The sequence below is a fragment of the Malaya genurostris genome, chromosome 2 (genome assembly GCF_030247185.1).
Source record: "Malaya genurostris strain Urasoe2022 chromosome 2, Malgen_1.1, whole genome shotgun sequence".
NCBI classification, from domain to species: domain Eukaryota; kingdom Metazoa; phylum Arthropoda; class Insecta; order Diptera; family Culicidae; genus Malaya; species Malaya genurostris.
The window spans coordinates 98,526,805-98,535,000 of NC_080571.1; the positions used below are offsets into that span (position 1 = coordinate 98,526,805).

Consider the following 8,196-nt stretch of genomic DNA (forward strand, 5'->3'; position numbering starts at 1 on the left):
TGAATCTGAATTTGAAGAAAAGAAATATTCAGAGAAAATTGAGTGAAATTATTTGTCACACACGCATTTGCTGATCTCGACGAACTGATTCGAATGGTATATGGATGTTATGTTCTTCCAGCATTTATTGCTGTAAGTAGTTTAAAACAATATAATTAAAAAAAATCTGCCATCATCTGGTTTATATATCCCATATTCGAAAGATTATGTTGCCAAAAATGAACCGTGCTAAAATTGGTCCGAGGCAAATTGTCATAAAAAAGGATGCTGTACACAGTCTTTTTGGTACTTAGAAACAATTATATGTAACAGTATAAAAAATCGTGTTTCATGTTGCTCCCAAGCATTGCTTTTTCATACAGCGCTCAAAATTCCTTCTACTGGAATAAGGCTTACACAAAAATATCGATATCTCCGTTAAAAATGGACGGATTTTAACAATCTATGGCTTGTTGGATAGGTATTACCGAGCGAAATCTAAGTCTGGAAACATATTCTGTTTTCAAGGTCAAATGTGACAGATACTGTCAAAAAACTGAAAATTTTGACATAAAACTTCGTATAACTCAAAAAGTAAACATCCGATCTCAAAACCATTCAATAGCGTTCTGGGTGACGGGGAGACCTTTCATTTGCGACTAGTTTGATCAAAATCGGTCCAGCCATCTCTGAGATCTCGACCTCTTAGTTGACAACACACATACGGACACACACACATACACACACACACACACACACACACACAGACATTTGCTCAGTTCGTCGAGCTGAATCGATTGGTATATGTCACTCGGCCCTCCGGGCCTCGGAAAATTTTTCGAAAGTTTGAGCGAATTCTATACCTATTTTTTATACTTATAAAAAAGGTAAAAAAACACGTGTCGAATATTTTCGAGTTCTTTACCGACAAACAATAGCTAGATGAAAAAACAGAATTTGGATGGCTGATTTTGCGTGGAATGCCCCATATATACTTGTGGTATTATATCAAAGGAGATTATCATAATATTGATTTATCATTAATTTATAGTATACATTAATAACTGTCCTATTTAGTTCAATTTATTTTATAATGATTTTCTTCCCTGTTCATTTAAACTATTTTCACTACGATTAAGGTAGAACCGCAAGGTCAAACGTAAACGAAAGGTCACAATTATTAGGAATATAAGACTTTGAGCTTGAGCTTGAGCGTCCACCACTGGTTGCTACTCCGTTACTGATCGGAATTAGCTGAAATTGTACAGGGAGTTTCTAGATGATCCAACCTGGGACTGGTAAATCATCCTTCAATGTACATCTTCTGGTAATCCCAGAATTCATTGATCAGTACCGGCGCCGGCCAAGCCCGAACGTAGATCGTCTAGGGAATGGGAAGGGATGTTAGTCCAACACTTGTTGTTACTACAGGCCGTATACCTTATGATCAAAAAAGAATCGGAATTTTCATTTTAAAATTCCCGGGCTTGTACAATCGGTAAACTTTAAAGGCATACGAGTGGTATAAACGCTTCAAAGGTGGTCGTACAAACTTGGATCATGATGAGATCCCTGGCCGCTCAACAACATTTGTTACTGAAGAAAACATTGAATCGGCGAAGCAAATCGTGTTGCAAAATCGTTCTGTACCGATTAGAGAGATTGCTGTGTTGTTGGGCATCTCTTATGGATCAGCCGAACACATTTTAACTGATGTTTTGGGTTTGAAACGCGTCGCTTCTCGGCTGGTGCCAAAAAAACTGAATTTCATTCAAAAACAGCATCGTGTTGATGTTGGTTGTGTCGCAGTTTTTAGCCAAAAACTCAACCAATATCATCAACCAAGCACCGTACTCTCCAGATATGGCCCCGTGTGACTTTTTCCTCTTCCCCAGACTCAAATTGCCATTTCGGGGAACGCGTTTTGAGACCATAGAGACAGTCACGTACCCAGAGGGGGGGTCCGAGGGGCCCAGGCCCCTCCCGAAATCAAAAACAGGTATTTTATTATTCAGAAAATCTCAGACATGTTACAGAAATAACAAGACAGTAAATGTAAAGAAATGTAATACAACAACAGTTCCAGTGAAAAAGTTTAAAGTGTCTGTTAAAAACACCCGTAAAAGGCACAACGAGAATTAGGTACGTCAGCAATCTTCAGTAACATTATTTTTCATCTTTGGGCCCCTCCCGAAACGAAATCCTGGGTACGGGCCTGCATAGAGACCATAAAAGAGAATTCGCTGCGTGAACTAAAGGCCATATCTTCGGCGGCCTATAAAACTTGTATGGAAAATTGGATCATGCGTTGGCATGCATGTATTGCCCCAGGAGGATAGTACTTTGAAGGCGATAATAAAGAAATTTATTAAAAATTGAAATTTTGCGTTTTGCCTTTCTCATATAGAAAGGTTATGCAATCACTGTGAAAACCGACTTTTGAACCGAGGCCCGGAGGGCCGAGTGTCATATACCATTCGACTCAGTTCGTCGAGTACGCAAAATGTCTGTGTGTGTGTATGTGTGTGTGTGTATGTGCGTATGTGTGTATGTAACGTTTTTTTGCACTAACTTTTCTCAGAGATGGCTTAACCGATTTTCACAAACTTAGATTGAAATGAAAGGTCTTGAGGTCCCATACAAAATTCCTGAATATTATTTCGATCCGACTTCCGGTTTGAGAGTTATGGGGTAAAATGTGCAAAAAAAGAAAAGATTTGTTTTAACTTTTCTCATAGATGGCGCGACCGATTTTCACAAACTTAGGTTCAAATGAAAGGTCCTGTGGACCCATACGTCATTCCTGAATTTCATGTGGATCCGACTTCCGGATCCGGAAATATAGGATAAAGTGTGTTAAAAATTGTACACCATCACTGAAAATGAGGAAAAACCTTAAAAAATTTTCTAAATCGACCTCAAATCTTTTCCAATTTGATGGTTTTTATCAGTAGACGGTCAAACAAACCGATTTCGATTATTCTTTTAAGAATCGAAGAAATTTTTTTTTTGCCTTTCTCATATAGAAAGGTTATGCAACCACTGTGAAAACCGACGTTTGAACCGAGGCCCGGAGGGCCGAGTGTCATATACCATTCGACTCAGTTTGTCGAGTACGCAAAATGTCTGCGTGTGTGTTTGTGTGTGTGTATGTGCGTATGTGTGTATGTAACGGTTTTTGCCCTAACTTTATGTGATAAAATGTGCAAAAAAAATGAAAATATGTGTTCTAACTTTTCTCATAGAAGGCGCGACCGATTTTCACAAATTTAGGTTCAAATGAAAGGTCCTGTGGTCCCATACGTAATTCCTGAATTTCATCAGGATCCGACTTCCGGATCCGGAAATATAGGGTAAAGTGTGTTAAAAATTTTATACCATCACTGAAAAGAGCGAAAATCGTAAAATGTTTTCTAAATGGACCTCAAATCTTTTCCAATTGATAGTTTTTATCAGTAGACGGTCAAACAAATCTGTTTCGATTATTCTTTTAAGAATCGAAGAAAAATAATTTTGAAAAATACCACAGTATTATATATGATATTCTGATTGATATGAGAAAGGCATCATTACACCACTAGGTGGATTAAAACAGGTTTTTTAATAAAATTCTGGTTCTTTTTTGATCATAAGGTATACTACTGCGCACTCAACAAGTGTCACGGGAGAGGTATATTTGTTAGTAAAAATTTCAGTATTGGTATTATTCGCGCGCGACTCAGTATGTTCCGGTTTCCCAAGTGTACGTTTCAAAAATATCCTATATTGAAGCTCTTTTTCGAAATTGCACAGCTCTTTATAAATAACGTTGAACAAAATAAACGAGTGAATAGGATTTAGACAAAATAGTTTATTCATTGCATTGACGTATTTTAAACAGTTGTTAAAAAATATTGGGCCGTATGAATAAAATGTAGTAAAGTCTCTTGTTTGTAGTATCTTCTCGAAAACGTAGTCCACAGAGTAAAACACGTTTGGTTTGGTTTTAATTTTTCTACTTCACTTCATCAGCAAACACACGAGTAGCAACCTCTGGAGCTATCTACCGAAAAATTTTAGTAAATACCACATGTTCGAACGTTGTTGTGTAGTACAGTCTCTGATTTTGAAGGGAACGTGATCCACATGTAGCATTTACTACCGAAATTCAAGCATGCTACATTTTATTCATACGGCCCATTAAATCACCAAATAAAGGTCAACAGATTTCACGCGCGTCTTGATTCTTTATTATTTACGCTTTATTATTTTAATTATTTACTAAAATTATTAATTGGTTATATTGGTTGTTCTCGGCATTTATTGTTTGAAATATTTAGTGTGTGTTTTTTTACTATGTATTCAATATACCGATATATGTTATCTCTGTTATTAACTTTGTAATATCAACGGATTCGCGCAATAGCTGATTTTTATCATTCAATTTATAATCCTGAAAGACAATCAATAACATGGAAGAAGAAAACATTCCAAATAAATCTTTTCTCCGAAGCTAGACGGAAATTGATAGGTTGAATAAAGAGATAATTTAGTAAAATAGAGTAATCAGGAGTGAAACATTGAGAATATCTTATAACTAAAGGGAAAAAGAAACTCCTGCAATTGTCACCTTTTACGACATGGAAGCAGGAATCCAGTGGATCTATTCTTATTTCATTTTTTTCCGCCGGATTTCACGCGGCATCTAGGCTGGTACTGTCCGGAGAGAGCTAATAGGTACTATAAATCTCCTAGTGGACCCCAGCCCCCAATGTTTAGGAACATAAGACTTTGTATGCGGAAGTATCTTTCTAATCGAATTTCCGATTTGAGATAATTTATTTATTTTCGATTCAGTTCATATTCCTGGGATACTATAAAAATCGTTGAGACAAACATGATAAAAATAGATATTAATATTGGATGAACCAGTAAACAAACGCACAATTCAAGGCAAACACCGAACCGATACTTGTTGCATTTCCGGCAGCTCCAATCGGAAACAACCTCGCACTGTAGGTGTGCGGGTGTGTGAGTGTGTGTGGATGTCTGCCCCGAGCAACCAATTCGCTGCTCTCTTTTCCATTTTCTGTCTGCCTTATCGGAAGCAACTGGTGGTGCTCGACGAACACCGATCCACCGGGTTGAATCGATGAAGAGAAAGAGAACACAGTCATTTGGACCGGGCGCGCCAAAGTGCAGGAAAATGTGCGTTATCAAACCCGGCAACGTATTCAGCCGTCAGTCGCACAGCAACCGTCGGATCGGTCAGGAACGGAAAAACGTAGCTCGCGGGCTGCTGTTAGTCACTTGTAGGGAAGTTAGCACCAGTTGATTGAAAGGTAGTCAATCATTCAATTCAACTTGGTCCTTCCACTCCACTTTTGCCCTGTCTGCCATTGCCATTGCCAACGGAAATTTCAACTGCACTGGTTTCTGGCTGTGTTTTGAGCTTTGTGTCTCACCAACATTCGACACGGTGGTCCAAAAATAGTTTTCAGGTGAAGCACTGGGAATTCCAGTCAAATGGATTATTGGTGATGTAAAGTGGATTCACTACAAAGTGCTATTAGGAAAAAGTGGTTTAAATTATTTACTGACAGAAACGCATTTCTTGGTGGTTAAGTGTCCTGCTTGAGCTGATATCGAAATTAGTGTACTTCTACTATCTTCAATCGACTTTCCGCCAACAGGATTGGTACAAATCACGCATACCTACCTAATTGTCTGTGATAGCTGTAATCTTTTTGGAAGCTGCTTACTGGAACGAAAGTTTTTGACTCTTTTTTTAATGTCATAGAGTAAAGATAGGAACAAGTAGAAACGTGTCTCTTACCAAACGGGTATACGAAAAGACATAGACTAGATCCTGTGTCAACGGAGAAATACAAGTTGTCACAAAATAATCTCACGTTCGGAAACGAAACGCAAAAAAAAAAAAGAAAACACTTCTTCGCGATACGTGGCACGATTCGGACGGATTGTACGGGTTGAAATTGTGAACTAAGGAATGGGAAGACCTCCGACATAATCAGATTTTCCAATCGAAAAACAAGGATCTTTACCTAAAGCATCCGTCGCCATTACAGCGAACGTAAATCGAATTTCGTTGATTGTTGGGTATGTTCTGTGAGCGGGGGATACACAAATGTTAGGCAGTGTCGCAGGATAAATGTACCCCGAAAACGGAAATATGTGTTTTTGTGTCCAATAAATATCGGGCGACGTAATGCCGATACGGCACAGTTCCGATACTCCAGCATCGGAAAATGTGCCGGTTGAGTTTTGGGTTGGCTGATGTCAGGAAAAGGTCTGTGTGTGAAAATTGATTGATATCCCAGCAAGGGTTGTGCGCGAAATGAAGTATTAGTTTCCAACAAGGTGTCAAAAGAAAATTGAAAACACGCAACAAGGATTTCAGTAATCGGCACAAAGGTGGTAGAGTTTCCTGTGGCCTACGGGATTCGGTGAAAGTTTTACATTGTGGCAAGGAAAAACAGACAAATCCTCCGAAAGTAAATAGTGAGGCTGATTCGTTGCCGAGACTACGGATTAGAGCGGCCTCAGCGATGGAATCCTGAGTAAGTAAGTAAAACCGTTTCGAAGCTGGTTTTGGTGTTTGCAATTGATCCCTCTGCTCACAACGAACTTAGTTCACACGGGAAACTTTGCAATTGTGGTTTCATTCGTGAGCGGGATGCTCCAGAACAGATGAACGAATATGATATAGACGTTTGCTCCGGGGTTTTTTGTCTGAATAAAAGGTACGGAGTTTGCGTGCGCAAGGTTTGTGTAATTCATATGAAATTTATTTTTCGCTTGGTGATTGATGCTGGTTCCATTTAGATGACCTATTTATTGTTTTACAGCTATGAATTTTACATGTTTTAGTTTGCATTACTGTTGCAGTTTAAGACTACTTATAACCATCGTAGACTTATTATCAACCTATTTTATTAAATTAGAATGAATAATTTATTTTTGAAATTCTTGGCTTTCTTAATATAGAAAAGCTATGCAATCACTATGAAAACCAGTTTAGCAACCAAGCACCTGTGGACCAAGTGTCACATTTCGTTTGACCCAGTGTTTTTCACGAAGAACTTTGTAACGATTTTCGAAAAACAATATTTTGTTTGAAATAAATGTGTCTGAGCAATAGAATATTATTCTTCAACCTTCGCAAACCTATGACAAAGTCCATTAAGTCTTTTTAAATGCAATAATTTTCGAGATATATGAGAAACAAAATCGAAAAATGGATATTTCATGAGAATATATCTTTTTTATAAATTAGTCAAGATTCTGCATAGCCAAATTTACTGCTTTAGGAATCCTCATGAAATTTTGAATAAATTATTCTTTGACATCAAGACGATGCGAGCAGTAATTTTCAAGACATTTTGAAAACAAAATCGAAGGAAAATTACTGGCTTATTAAAAATCTCAGGTTCAACAAGAGAATAGCCGCCATTTTGAATACCTTCTTCTAGGTAACCGGTTCGGGTATCAACAATTAGGTTACCGACGTTCTCTTGTTTCACACTGGTATAAAAATTTACCTATGGTATAAAAGATTAGTTACAATTCACTATAAAAGCGCCTTTTTGAAATACAAAGCGTCAGTGCGAAAACTAGCATCAACAAACTATAATATTCAATGAATGTGATTTAATGATGGGAAAATATCATTGTTTTAGACGATTTTAACAAACTCATGCTCGTTTGAAAGCTACTGTCAGGCCATTGATCAAGTTCGAAGATTAAATAACTGTGACTTTTTGTTCCGGAGATACGATTCTAGAGGTGACGTAACCGACAAAACGCGTTGTATTTTACGCGCTCAATTTTCTCAAAGATGGCTAAACCGATTTTAACAAACTTAGGCTCGTTTGAAAGCTCCTATTGAGCACTTGATCAAGTTCGAAGATCAAATGACTTCGACTTCTGGTTCCGGAGATATGATGGTATAAGTGACGTAACCGACAAAAAACGTTGTTTTTTACCGCTCTAATATATATATATATATATATATATATATATATATATATATATATATATATATATATATATATATATATATATATATATGTATATATATATATATATATATATATATATATATATATATATATATATATATATATATATATATATATATATATATATATATATATATATATATATATATATATATATATATATATATATATATATATATATATATATATATATATA

At 36.8% G+C, this 8,196-nt stretch overlaps 1 protein-coding gene across 20 annotated transcripts in view; it reads left to right on the forward strand.

Moving 5' to 3' along the window:
* The first annotated feature begins 5,214 nt into the window (after positions 1–5,214).
* LOC131427151 (voltage-dependent calcium channel type A subunit alpha-1) overlaps positions 5,215–8,196 on the forward strand; it is a 394,973-nt gene continuing 391,991 nt past the window's right edge. For 19 of the 20 annotated variants that reach the window (XM_058590100.1, XM_058590094.1, XM_058590097.1 and 16 more), the window contains exon 1: positions 5,215–6,543. The gene's annotated coding sequence lies outside the window, so the exon portion shown is untranslated. The remainder of the gene's footprint in view (positions 6,544–8,196) is intronic. The other variant, XM_058590093.1, reaches the window with a different exon arrangement.